A 15,724-nucleotide genomic window follows, 5' to 3' on the forward strand; every position below is an offset into this window, starting at 1 on the left:
CGGCGGTTGCATATTGCCTTACTTCCGATGGTCGCGGGTTCAAGTCCTTGCACGACACAAACAGTTGTATTCATGAGTATGATTGTTTGTATCAGTCTGTGTGTTTGAAAAAATATCTATGTATTTGTATTAGTTATCTAATACCCATAACACAAGCTTTAGCTAGCTTAACTTGGGTCTAGATGGCGCTGTGTGGTTGTAGGTTAAGTTTTATTGTAAATTAGATTTATTAGTATTTACAAATAAACTTAACCTAACTTAAGTACTAGGAGGGCTGGCATAGGCACGGCCCACACGGCACATCTTGTTAAAAATGATTATGTCGTCTGCAATACAACTCATAATAATAATAATCTCAGGACAATTCATACAGCGCTATCTAGACCCAAGTTAAGTTAGCTAAAGCTTGTGTTATGGGTACTAAGTAGTGAAATCAACTTCCGCAAAATAACACCTAATTCGATAACATCCTAGCGTTAAGTTAGTCCAGCAATCCGATCATCAAAAAGAATACATCAAGTTATCTGGGAGTATCTCGCAAAAACTCACAAAGTTATAAGTCTAAATATATATACCAAAGGTGACTGAACGATGAAATAACCAACTAGATCTGAAATTTGACATGCAAATATATATAACTCAAAGGGATAAAAAGGATGACTAAATATATATAACGTAGAGATCTATCAACGCACAGCCCAAACCACTGGACGGATCGGGCTGAAATTTAACATGCAGGTAGATGTTATGACGTAAGCACCCGCTAAGAAAGGATTTTGTTTAATTCTACACCCAAAGGGATAAAATAGGGGATGAAAGTTTATATGAAACTTTGTCAATTTTAAACCGATCCGGCTGAGACTTTGCATGCATAAAGCTACTATGACGTAGGCATCCCCTTTAGAAAGACAGTTGGTAAATTCATTCCACCCCCAAGGGGATAAATTAACGCGAGCGAAGCCGCGGCCAAAAGCTAGTTAATACATAAGTCAATTCAATCCATTTTAGAGACAGTAATTGCACGAAACATTGATATTCAGAAATCAGCATTTTGCGCGATTGATTGTCAGCGAGCGAGGAAACTCTGTAACAATGGATTTGAACACGCAATCGGACCAACATCTGTCGCCTGTGAAACGTTGAATCCGAAATCCGTCGAAATGTTTGTATATTCTACAACATATTTAGATGTAAAATAGAAATACGTGTAAAATTTGCGAGTTTCTGAAGCGAGATTTTGAATATAGTTGTTTTGTTTTACTACAAAAAGATTTAAATGTCATATAAAACACTTCCTTTGTAAACAAAAACATATTATAAAAATAATACTTGCTTCGTAATAGAAGCATATTCTGAAATTGAAGAGTTAAATAACGATAATAATGTTTTTATAGAAAAACTTAAATTTATAGTTTAGCGCTGACAATATTACTTGATTGCACTAATAATTAGTGCGTAGCGGTTTCTATGTTGATTATCGCATGCCTCTTACTTGTTATTGTGTAATTATTTATATAAAAAGAAATAATCAAAAGAGCAACACACAAGTTTCTTGCTCATTCTTCTTGTGAATCTACGTTCCAAATGAGCGGTAGAATAACGAGTAGATTTTCTTTAAAACGTAAATTGCGGTAATATTATTTCAGCATGTAACTTTTCTATTATTATTTGTATTTTGACGACCTCGGTGGTCTAGCGGTCTAGCACACCGCTTTACGTCCGATGGTCGCGGGTTCGATTCCTCGCACGGCACAAACATTTGTATTCATAAGTATGATTGTTTGTATCGGTCTGGGTATTTTCTATGTATAATATGTATGTATTTAGGAAAAAAAATTATATATGTATTTGTATCAGTTGTCTAGGACCCATAACACAAGCTTTAGCTAGCTTAACTTGGGTCTAGATGGCGCTGTGTGAGTTGTCCTGAGATTATTATTATTATTATTATATGTAGAATAGATTTTTTTTCTTTTTGCGTGATTCATTATTTATTTATTTGTACGTCTTTTCCAAGTTATAGTTGCCAGAATTTATTTTTGTTTGTTACGTTCTGTCTGCAGTTGCTGTTTCATTGTCAGACTCTTTATATATAGGTATATACTATTTATATATATATATATATATAATATATAGATATATATTGTATGTGTAAGATGTGCCCTCTGAATATAAAACAGGCATTTGAGACTTTTAACGCAATAAACGAACTTAAATTGTACGAAGTTTTCATCCATACCCGCAGATTTTTCGTCTCGTACGATTTTTTATTATCTCAATCACGTTTTGTATAGGTTTTAGAAACTGTGGACTGTTTAATGAAGTTTTACATGTGACTTTATATTATGGTTGCCAACGAGAAAAAAAAAAGTATTTGAATTTAGTATAACAAGGACGAGGTTACCAACGCCAAATTAAAAAAAAAAACAGGATTTGAATTTGGTACAACGAGGACGAGGTTATCAACGCAAAATTTAAAAAAAAAACAGTATTTGAATTTGGTAACAAATTAAAAAGAAAAACAGCATTTGAATTTGGTACAACAACGACGATTTTTGCTAACGCCAAATTAAAAAAAAACTGGGTTTGAATTTGGCACAACAACGACGATTTTTGCTAACGCCAAATTAAAAAAAAAACAGTATTTGAATTTGGAAAATCAGGACAATTCTGTTTAAATACAGGACGCAGTAACAGAGAAGTAGTTAAAATAAAATACAGTAAAATAGGTGAAATTAAACCCAAGTTATTAGAAGAATTATATGTAACTAATATTATAAAAATAAAATGGCGGCGTGGTGGGCCGGGTCATTGGGCTCCCTAAAATATGGTAGAGCGCAGTGATGACTGGCTCATCCGTCATACTCGTGAACGGGTGCTGCTTGTAGGGACTAGTCTGCTCTAATCACTATGACTGATTTCCTCTTATTAATTGTTTAACCAGTTGGTTATATATTCAATATTTTTCTATTTGAGTATTTAATTGAATTAGTGCTAATTGGTGGTTTGTATTCACACACTTAAACTTAAAAATGTAAAGTAATAATAAAATTATTTAAAAGAGCAACACGCAAGTTTCTTGCTCGTTCTTCTTGTGATGAGACAGCTTTCCGAATGAGCGGTAGATTAAAAAAATGTAATGACTATTCAAAAGTGCTTCATTGTAAGTTTATTTGAATAAATGATTTTCTATTCTATTCTATTCTAAAACTTTGTGAGGATAAATTAATGGATGTTTGTTACTCTTTCGCGCAGGAAGAAGGGGACTATTAGTAATGTGGACTGATGAGCCCATTGCTAACAATGTACCATGTCAGGTTGACTCCACGCTGTTCCTTCTGGAAACTGACCTGACCTCATGCTCATCTTATCATCCTCCACTGGTGCCCCGCCAGCGTAAACCGTTAGCACAGGCGGGTGTACCATACCATTATCATCGACTAAAAAAAACTTTCACGCAAAAATTACTCAACGGATTTCAATGAAACTTTACAGTAATATAGGTTATACATCAAAATGACGTATGCTATACTATAAATTTCACGGAAGTAAAACCGCGCGCACAGCTACTTTATGATAATTACTATAAAAGCAAGGACTGAGAAAGTTTTTATATTTCTATGTGCAATACCGTCTTTACCATAAGGGGACACGGGGCCGGTGCCCAGGGCCCCCATTCTCAGAGGGCCCCCGAAGGACTGTAAATTTTTCTCGCACATATATTCCCAAAAGATTTTTGTCGGGCACACTAAACTTTTTTAACAAATCAGTAATGTTATCAGACTGTTATCATAAGGCATATACTACGCCATTATACCGATTACTTCCCCTATTCCTATGTTTTTATACCTAATGAGTTTTTTTTTACTTTCCAAAAGGGCCCCGAATTTTTGTGTGCCCTAGGGCCCCAGCCTAGTTTAAAACAGCGGTGTCTATGTGTAGTCTAAGTTGGTTCTTGAAATTAGGATTTATAGTCTATATCATTTTTACGTGTGTGTGGGATCTATGGTGGTAATTAAAGATGCAATATGTAAAAGTAATAGTATATTATAAAAATATAATAAACTATATGAAAGCAATACAAGGAATAATAGGAAATAACAAAATCATAACAACCGATCTAAAATATAAATATTAAATAAGGAATAGTCGTACCAGCCAGCGGCCAGAATGTAAGGAGTCCTGTACAGTGTGAATACGCGGGCACAGCTTGTATTACTATAAAAGCAAGGCGTGAGAAAGTTTTTTATATTTATATATATAGTCTAAGTTCATTATTTAAATAATTTTCCACTTGTAGTACTGTGTAGGTACACTTGTAAATATTGTAGCGTGTTATTATTGATTTGACAGGCACGGCACGTGTTCAACAATGTTTTGCTTGTACCAGTGTCTCCCAATAAGTAATTCCAACATGTACGTGAGAATTGCAATTTAATAGTATTTATATTTAATAGTAAATCGTAGTAATTGGAGTTTTATAGAGAATAGAAAATCATTTATTCAAATAAACTTAATTAAAGCACTTTTGAATAGTAATAGTTATAATTTTTTTTATCTACCGCTCATTATGAAAGCTGTTTCATCACAAGAAGAACGAGCAAGAAACTTGTGTGTTGCTCTTTCGCATAATCCTTGTAAGTTTACATTTACAAGTCGAAACGTGTGAATACAAACTACCAACTAGCACTAATTTATTAGGGTTTAATATTAAATAAACAATAAGATTAAATCAGTCGTAGTGATAAGAGCAGACCAGTCCCTACAAGCAGCACTCGTTCACGAGTATGATGAATGAGCCAGGCATCACTGCGCTCGTATAACTGAATATATAATGAATAATATTGTACATAATAAATAATTGTGCAATTATTTATATAAAAAACATCTATATCTATACAAAAGAGCAACACACAAGTTTCTTGTACATTCTTCTTGTGATGAATCTGCATTCCGAATGAGTGGTAGAATCAAAATATGACTATTCAAAAGTGCTTGTAATGAGTTTATTTGAATAAAGATTTCTTCTATTTTTGTTTTAGTACAAGAAAAAGAAGAAATAATCTTAATTCAAATAAACTTAATATAAACAATTCTGAGTAGTCATTTTTTTTAATTCTACCACTCATTTGGTACTTACACTCATCCAAGAAGAATGAGCAAGAAACTTGCGTGTAGCTCTTTTAATTAAATGTTGTTCAGATTTTTTTTTAATATCAACTGCCAAATAGTAAAGTTAAGATATTTATAATTATATAGTTACTTAAGCAACAAAATTAATATATATATGTGTTAGAATCAAAATTAAAACAAAACAAAAAAACATTTATTTGAATAAAGATTATTTATGTTTCTATTTATTTATTATTATAACACAGTTAGCAACACTGGTAATCCGGAACTTTAAAAAGTATTAATTACACTGGATTTTTGTGCAAAATGCTAAAGGTTATTGCCCTCAGATCGTTTCTATATCAGGCTTTAGGAGATGGCTCTAAGGTGAGTACAATACGGTTACAAATTGAGAGTGATTTAAATAATTGAGCAATTTGTTACTTGTTCAGTGTGGATTTGGGTAGAGTTTTATATTACATTGTGTCATGGTAACAGTAAGGCGGCTGTTACATTATCATCATCATTACATAATATAAAATAAAGTCGCTGTCGCGGTCCGTCCGTCCCTACGTATGCTTAAATCTTTAAAACTACGCAGCGGATTTTGAAGCGATTTTTTTAATACTATGATGGTGGCAATCAAGCATACGGCCCATCTGATGGCAAACGGTTACCGTAGCCTATGAACGCCTGAAACACCAGGGGTATCATGTGCCTGATTCATGAGGAACCTTATATAATACATGTATACCAACGCGAAGCCGGGGCGAGTAGCTAGTTATATTACATAATAGAATAGAATAGAAAATCTTTTAATAAAATAAACTTAATTTAAGCACTTTTGAATAGTCATAGCTATCATTTTTTTAATCTACCGCTCATTCGGAAAGCTGTCTCATAACAAGAAGAACGAGCAAGAAACTTACGTGTTGCTCTTTCAAATAATCATTGTAACTTTACATTTCCAATTCGAAACGTGAGAACACAAACCACCAACTAGCAATAATTTATTAGAGTCAGATATTAAACATACTATAGGATTAAAACAGTCGTAGTGATTATCAGACCAGTCCCTACAAGCAGCACTCGTTCACGAGTATGACGTATGAGCCAATAAACCCTTACTAAACTGCAATAAGGTACATCAAATGTAGATAATGTTGTTGGAAATAGGTGCGATAAAAGTTGATAAAACAAACAAAATACCTCTCTTCCGCTTGCTGTGCCCAACAGGGTCCATAATTAACCTACCTTGAAATGTACCTGTCTATCTATTTACTGTAAAATTATGGAATGCAAAGCTTAAATAAATAAATAAATAAATAAATAAATAAATATACAAACAGACAGACATATACCGGTAGAGAACGCTTTTTGGTGTTAAATTCGCCATATTATGTAATATTTTCTTATTTGTGGCCATGTACATTTTACATTATATTTGTGTATTAAAGTTTAAATAAATAAGTCAATTATATACTTTTTTATAAAAAGTACAACAAACACTATTAATATTATATATATAATATTATATATATATATGTCTGTTACTATTAGAAGTCACTACACAAAGTTAAACAGCCAATATTTCTTATTTCCGTTTTGAAGTTACAAACTTCACTACTAGATGGCGCTAGTATACTTAATTAAATAATTATATTATATTATACAATTATATTTTGTTAAGTATAATTCTCTTTGTTCAACATATAGAAATAAATACTGTATTTTGATGTATCGTAGGTTCTTTAAAATAATTGAATATTAATTTAATAATAATATTTTTATTGGAAAATAATTGATTTTTTTTCATAACCGATTTGTACTTTTCACATCGTTAATTACTAGTCACTTAGTTACTAAACGACTAATTACTCAATACTAAAGTATCGTCAAATGACTAGTTGCTTTTGAAACAATTGTCAACTGCTATATGAACATGTTGGCAAAAACATATTTTATTTTCTTTTGTTAAGAGTTAATAAATAAATAAAATTAAAATATATTTGGTCTTAATTTTTTAGAACACTTCATCCGTTCCGTTCGCGGGCTGCTCGTATAATGTCTTTTTTATCCGATCACTGTTCGTAGGCCGCCATCTTGTGCTCCACTATTCTCGAAAAACCGGAAGTGATAACATATGTATTTATCTTAGAAATGATTATAACCAATTAAGAGTATTTTCGTTAATAATATAATTTGTCAGGAGACATTTTTAAACGCAAGTACATATTTTAATGTACGCCATTTCCCAATATTTAAACGCAGTAATAATCATGAAGGACGCCGCGCTCGTCTTAATTATGAGAGACAACTTAAAAACAAAGGAATATTTCTTTGAGAAAGGACAAAAAAAACGTTTTATCTTGGTATCTAGGCAATTTTATTTCATTAATGAAATCAATTGATGTAAGTAATTAACGGCAATACGAGTGATTGTGTTATAATATGACTTTGTTCAAAGTCATTTGTGTTTTTGTTCAAAGTTTCACCTATTTCAGCCGCCAAACAACTTGCTATGTAACATTTTTTCGGACTACTCTTATATTGTTCGTCGCAGCTGGGCTTATAGCTTCACCGGACGATAGGGGGCGAGTGCAGATGGCACTCCAAACCAAAGGAAGAACTTACGGAGCGACCTGAAGGCCAATTCCCGCCTGAGGGGTACGACTTTAGTCTGAGGGCACCGCTAGCGGTTCGAACCTCGGCTCAGGCCGTCGTAATTTCGATCCCCGTTTGAATTGGACGGGGGATCGATCAGAGGGGGCTTTGTAACATGTGTTTCTATAGAAGTAGGTTATTGTCCATTTATATTGTACAAACTATATATAAATTCGGAGAAAGTATTGTTAGTAATGGGGACCAATCACAATATTGCTAGCAAAGTAGTTTTTCCGGTTGACTTCCACGTTGTTACTCCTGGAAACCATCGCAAAAATACCATGATGGGCTAACTGACTTGTCCTCATGTTCATCTCATCATCCTCCACTGTTGCCTCACCAGCGTTTACCGTTAGCACAGGCGAGTGCAACGTTCAATTATTAAATGAAAAAAAAAAGGTAAATGTCTCATCTCTTGCTACGACTGCATAGCGACGTAGCTCGATTTCGTAGCAGCCGTAGCTTCAATTCTAAATTTTACATTACTTTTTTATTTATTTACTTTATTTTACTTTTTTTTTTCATTTTCAATATGACGACCTCGGTGGTCTAGCACGGCACAAACAGCATGAGTATGATTGTCTAAACGCTTGAATGACGACGTGCGCAATAGTTTTCACGTCCGATGGTCTGGATTAAAAAAAAAGCGGGTTCGATTCTCGCTATATACGGCACAAACATTTGTATTCATGAGTATGATTGTTTATATCGGTCTGGGTATTTTCTATATATAATATGTATGTATTTACGGAAAAAAAATTATCTATGTATTTGTATCAGTTATCAAGTACCCATAACACAAGCTTTAGCTAGCTTAACTTGGGTCTAGATGGCGCTGTGTGAATTGTCCTGAGATTATTATTATTATTATTATTATTAATATATAAAAAAAAATATTAATCTGATTTTTTTATTTCATTGTGTTAAGCTTCTTATTTGTTTCTTCATAACGGTTTACAGTTCAACATCTTAATCTAGAATGACTACATAAATGAAGTATTTAATATTAAAAAAAATCTCTGAAATGTTATCTCACCTAACCACAACGATATGTCATTGTAAAATAGACTATGTTAAATATCTTGATAAAAAATTATACCTTGTTGCAATTGATATTATCAATTACAAATCGCCTATTAATTGTAAATTACTTTTTTCTCTAAAAAATAATTTCTTCCTCGTCCTGGGAGTTCTTTAGAAACATTTTGAATATTTTCATTTAATAGGAATTTAGAGATCACAATTCAATCAATAACAGTATTATAATCATTTACCATCAGGTGAGCCGCATGCTCGTTTGTCCCCCGTGTTATATATAAAAAAAAAAGGTACTTTCGCTGGTTTTTCTCTTTTCTCGAATATTTTAACATTGAATCCGTTTAGAAATGTTATTTATTGAATAAATATTAAAGATTGAAAAATTAGTCCGTAGATAAACCAATGTTTTCATTATTACTAGTAGGTTATTGAAGAAAGCTTTAAAGAATCTGTTACGATCCACACAGTATCAGGTTTATAAGGCGGAAATTAAATTTAACAATGTTCCACAAAGTTCGTTTACGTGCATAATCATTGTGAATATTCGCTAATAGAAAATAAACATAATTTAAGATTATACAAAATTAATACTGATACTTTAAACGATTTTTTTGGTAAAAAACGGTTATTGTTCTTGAAGTGGGCTTATTTTTTTCCTCTTTATTTCGCCAACAGACAGTTGTTATATAAACATATAAATGTACAAATAAACGTATTTTCACAATAGACTTTGTGTGCCGAAAATTTTTATATAAATTTGCCGCTAATAGAAAATAAACATAATTTAAGATTATACAAAATTAATACTGATACTTTAAACGATTTTTTTGGTAAAAAACGGTTATTGTTCTTGAAGTGGGCTTATTTTTTTTCTCTTTATTTCGCCAACAGACAGTCGTTATATAAACATATAAATGTACAAATAAACGTATTTTTACAATAGACTTTGTGTGCCGAAAATTTTTATATAAATTTGCACATTATTTATTTAGTGAGCCTAGTGGACTAAAATAAAAACAAAACAATACAACTAAGAAAATGAATAAGAAAAAAGAAAGAAAGAAAGAAATTTTAATATTTATTATTTTAATTTAATTTGTGTGTGCTGTAACTCACACAGTCTGGATGCTATGGTCTATAAATAGATAGATAATAGTTTCTATTTGTGTCTTAATACACACATATACACACATATTATAACATCACATGACAAGTACCTATAATATAACAATTCAATAAGGGTAATGCATGTGTGTGCTACAGCAATACAAAACCGCTAGCTCAGTGTGGAGAATCACTCAACGAGCAAAACACTGACTTAAATGATAAGTCCAGGCTGCTTTCCAACTTGATATACTGAGTACACGATGATTGAGTGTGGACTGATGGCCTGATGCTTGTGAGTATTTGTATACTGAAGGGAAAATGATGTGTGTGGGCGTTATATGGACGCGAGGCGGTGTAAAATGCTGACGACTGTACGGTGACGATTCGTACAATACAACTTCAAAGAAAATACCAACAAAGAAAAGAAAAAAAAATAAGAATATTACAATGCAAACGTTATAATGATAAAAATAAAAATGGGTTACTTTAGTATTTCGAATAGTTTATTTCTACATGTGTATTTATTTATGTTAATAAATATATTACATTAATACATATAATAATAATGTGTTTGATTTGTTTGAGTGTTTGAATATATTACCCTCGTAAAAAGGGAGATATAATAAATATATATATATATATATATGTAATAATAATAATAATACATTTATGTTAATACATATATACATTAATACATATATATTTAAATAAAGATTATTTCTATTTTCAATTTTATGTAATCGTTTGTACAAGTACAAGTTGAACTGTTCAGGTTTATTTAAAACGTCACTGATTATAAGGTATTGTTTAATGTCGTAATTGCAATAATAGTGATATATACTGGTGCTCTCTGTATTATCTAAGTAGGACTTCGTCATGGAGGTCTTTATAGTCGATGTGGGTACCTCTATCTCAATTGTATATATATCTTTATCGTAAAAACAAAAATAAATGCAATTTTTTTTTATTAAAGTGGTTAGTAACCCTATTGTATGAGGATACCGAAGGTTTGTCTGTTCTGAGATGATGATGAAGCTAATCTTATATATTCGTCTGATTTGTTACTTTGGTGGGGTGGACAAGAGATTTGATTATTTAATAGAATTAGTGCTAATTGGTGGTTTGTATTCACACACTTAAACTTAAAAATGTAAAGTAATAATAAAATTATTCAAAAGAGCAACACGCAAGTTTCTTGCTAGTTCTTCTTGTGATGAGACAGCTTTCCGAACGAGCGGTAGATTAAAAAATGTAATGACTATTCAAAAGTGCTTCAATGTAAGTTTATTTGAATAAATGATTTTCTATTCTATTCTATTTTCGGTAGTATCTAAATTATTTACACACCCTCTCTCATACAGACACTCGCAATCTTTCATCACACACAGAGAGGATTCACGTACACACATATCATTAACTATATTATATACCGCAACTAGCGACACATTATACAACTTTACCTCCAAAAACATTTGTCAGATTTATTAAATACCAGTAAGTCCTCGGAGAGAGCCTGTCTGCCTGGAGATCTGTAGTACAGGTTTCGACTTAGTTCAGACTCCAGACTCTCACAAGGCAATAGCTTGTAAGATTAAATACATAATTTTGTTACTTTGTTTAATACGATCATATATTCTATTTACTTTATCATGGTCAATTGTGAAGATATATCTTTTTTTTTGGCAATTTAATATTTTGCAGTCAATCTTGTGGGCTATAAGCAAATATTCAGTATACTATAGGTAGAGTCGCTCCCAATCCTTCGTTCCAGTCCTTCGTTCCATTATTTAGTCTATCTGATTGTATATATATATATAGACAATCAGATGTTTGTTCTATAATCGACGCAAGTTTTCGGGTAGTGTAAGAAATCTCTTTGATTAGATTTTTTATTTTTTAAAACTATTATAAATTTCAAGTTCATTGCTTTATACAAAGTAAGTGTATTATTTAATTTCATCATCAAACCCGCTCATCATCACACCAGTTCATCATCACATCCGGTAATCACCACAAATATTTTACATTATCATCAGGCCTATATTAGTGAGTTCATTGCTTAACATAAAGTAAGTGTATTATTTAGTTTCATCATCACACCCGCTCATCACCGCCAACATTTTAATCATTTTATCAGGTTTATGTTTGTACGTAAAATTTCAACTTAACAAAGCTAGTAAGTAGTTAAAAATTAATACAATTACCGATCGTAATACGGAAGGACATGTGCAGGTAAAAAGTTACATAAATGTTAAAAGAAATAATTTGCGTTGAAGTCAATACATTACAAGAATTAAAAGTTTTTAAATTTATTTAAATTTTATTTCCCTTTAAAGTTTTAAATTTCCACAGAAGAGTTATATATCATTTTAAAAGTATTTAGATAATGAATGATTGATTAGTTAATTTGATTGAGGAGGTAATTCTAGCTTCTAATTTTGAAAAATTACTTTTTTTTATTTAATCGACCATATAATATATAATGTAACTTAAAATTTAAAAATTATTTTTAATTTTACTATGTACTAAATAAACAATTTTCTTTCTTTTCTTTTCTTTTCTTTTATATATAATATCGTAGCATGAATATATATGATATATGATGAATTTTTAAATTCCTTTTTCTAATTACTAGGTAACCTCATATTTATATATTTTATAAAAAGTTATGTAAATTTAAAGACAAATTAACACAAAATTGGAGTCGTGTCGCATCATTTAAAGAGGATGACGAAAGATCATGGGAAGTGGCAAAAAATCAACCGACAGAAGGGACTCTTAAATTATGAATCAATGAGGTAATATTGAGTAAAAAAGGAAATTTCCTTTCAGTTCACTGAGTCAGCGGATATTTTAATATTATATTACAATATTGTAGAGAAAATTACACAGTACATAATATTAAATCGTGTAGTATGTAATTTTGTTTCAATATATGACAATCTTTTTATTGAACTTTGCCCTTAAAACTAAACCTTGTTATAGTTAAATAGCATCTACCCAATGAAATTATAGGTAATTATAGTGAGTCGTATGTGATATATATTTTTGTTTTTAATATGTATTTGTGTATATTAATTGATCATAATTTATGTAATATTCCTAATAATTACACGTTTCAATAATTTTATGTTAACTAAATATTTTTTATACGTAATCTCCCTGAATTTTTGTCATCAATAGTGAATCATATTGTTAATAGAGTCGTAAAATATATACTCACCTCGTTGTAATTCGACGTAAACTTTTGACGGGCCGAGACAAACTCTCAGCTCGGTGTTTGGAGGCTTACTGGCCGTATTCAGAGGGATGAAGGCTTAAATACTAGTTGGTTAGGGGTGGCGCCAACACGCGCAGGTCAAGTTACACTCCTCCCAGTTTTGGGAGAAAAATTATATGACGTAAGATGTGACGTCATGTAATTTTTGCTAGGCAACGATCGAATGAAAAGGTTAAAGGTGCTAGTAATAAAGATAGCTAATTGATTAATATATAAGGTTTAGATTTCTTAAATTGTTCATTGACTATCCGTCATACTCGTGAACGAGTGCTGCTTGCAGGGACTGGTTTGCTCTTATCACTACGATTGATTAATCTTATTGTGTTTTTTATGTTTGAGACTAAATAAATTAGTGCTGGTTGGTAGTTTGTATTCACACGTTTCGGCTTGTAAAATGTGAACTTACAAGGATTGTTTAAACGAGCAACACACAAGTTTCTTGCTTATTCTTCTTGTGATGAGACAGATTTCCGAATGAGCGGTAGATTTAAAAAAAATTGTTGTCTATTCAAAAGTGCTTAAATTAAGTTTATTTGAATAAATGATTTTCTATTTCTATTTCTACCACTTTGATAAGTCTTGACTTGGAATTAAAGCTGTATGTTTCTACTTCCATGCCTCTATTTAACTGTATTCTACTTTTTTTAATATTTTACCAACAAAAATAACACTTAAAACTTAACGTTCATAAGCGCCTAAAATGTCCTATGAAATTAATGATTTTTGAAGTTTTTAGCTAGTGGTTCTGTCGTTACAATAATACATTTTAAACTTATATATATAACCTAACTTCATGATCAGTGACTGAAAGTCAGTCACTGATCTTCTACCATTGCCCGGCGGATACTGTTAGCGTAAAAGTATCATTGCATATCCTATTTAAAAACATACTTATACTATTTATTGTATGTTTGACAGCCTCAATCGTCTAGTGGTTTAGCATAGCAACTTTCTTCTGATGGTTGTGGATTCGATTCCTAGCACGTTACAAATATTTGTATTCATGAGTATAATTGTATTGTTCTGGGTGATTTCTATCTATATTATGTATTTAAAAATATGTATCTAAGTATATCTATCAGTTATCTAATATCCATCATCATCACATATCATCAATATCATTACATAGTATAAAACAAAGCCGCTGTCGCTGTCTGTCCCTATGTATGCTTAAATCTTTAAAACTACGCAACGGATTGTGAAGCGGTTTTTTTTAATAGATAGAGTGATTCAAAAAGAAGGTTTATATGTATAATACATGTACACCACCCAGACGAAGCCGGGGCGAGTAGATAGTTACATAGTATAAAACAGAGTTGCTGTCGCTGTCTGTCCGTCCCTATGTATGCTTAAATCTTTAAAACTACGCAACGGATTTTGAAGCGAATATTTTAAATATATAGAGTGATTCAAAAGAAAGGTTTATATGTATAATACATGTACACCCGTGCGACGCCGGGGCAAGTAGCTAGTTAAACTATAAAAATTAAATATCCTACAGAAGTTTAAGTAAGTAGACATATAGAACCAATCGAATTTATGCTGGTAGTTTATGAGTTAGTGTGTAATAAACTATAGTGTCAATACATTAACACGAGACTTGTTAGAGATCGTAAAGTTAACTGTTTAACTGCGTCTGAGGGAGAATTGAACCTAACCTGCTAATACAGGGTACACATTTTTTTTTATTTGACTATTCACCATTCCAGTGCATTATTTATATTATTAACCGGGTCTTAACACGAATTATTTATAAATAATAATAATAATAATCTCAGGACAATTCACACAGCGCCATCTAGACCCAAGTTAAGCTAGCTAAAGCTTGTGTTATGGGTACTAGATAACTGATACAAATACATAGATATATTTTGTTTTTGTAAATACATAAATACATACATATTATATATATATATAGATAACACCCAGACCGACACAAACAATCATACTCATGAATACAAATGTTTGAGCTGTGCGAGGAATCGAACCCGCGACCAAATGGCAAATAAAGGTATATACTTCTCTCTTTCTCTATCTTGGAAATTAAAAAACATCCCAATTTCAACAGAGAGGATGGCTTAAAATTATCTTCTGCGTGGAATCCAGTCATAAATAAATTCAAGCAAAGTTCAGTAGCATCAATAGTCAATAAGTGTACGGATACCGTGAGTGCTGTGTGTCGCGAACTTTCGTTGAACAATCTAGTGACGGTAGATGAACAAAAAACTGCTGTCACCTATCTGCATTGACATCGCTGTTGCTCCAGTCAGCTCGTGACCACGGCTAGTGCAACCTAGTCGAAACGTCGAGAGAGGTAAATACCTTTATTTGCCATAAAATTATTCGTGTTAAGACCCGGTTAATAATATAAATAATGTATATTAAACACGAAAGTTCAAAAATAACTATGGAATGGTACAGTCATTAGGTACATAGCTGTACTTTATTTGTGTGTTCTGTGGATACATCATTACTTATGTATGTTGGTCTGTTTACTTGTACTGTAACTACTAAAACACTGTC

The 15,724-nt window shown here is 31.7% G+C and overlaps 1 protein-coding gene across 1 annotated transcript in view; it reads right to left on the minus strand.

Annotated features, from left to right (window-relative positions):
• Positions 1-13,204, minus strand: part of LOC131855174 (prothoracicostatic peptides) — a 121,221-nt gene extending 108,017 nt beyond the window's left edge. The window contains exon 1 of the mRNA XM_059206420.1: positions 13,145-13,204. The gene's annotated coding sequence lies outside the window, so the exon portion shown is untranslated. The remainder of the gene's footprint in view (positions 1-13,144) is intronic.
• Positions 13,205-15,724: the final 2,520 nt, after the last annotated feature.

This window comes from Achroia grisella, unplaced genomic scaffold (assembly GCF_030625045.1).
Source record: "Achroia grisella isolate CSIRO2021 unplaced genomic scaffold, CSIRO_AGI_Agris_v1 utg1314, whole genome shotgun sequence".
NCBI lineage: Eukaryota > Metazoa > Arthropoda > Insecta > Lepidoptera > Pyralidae > Achroia > Achroia grisella.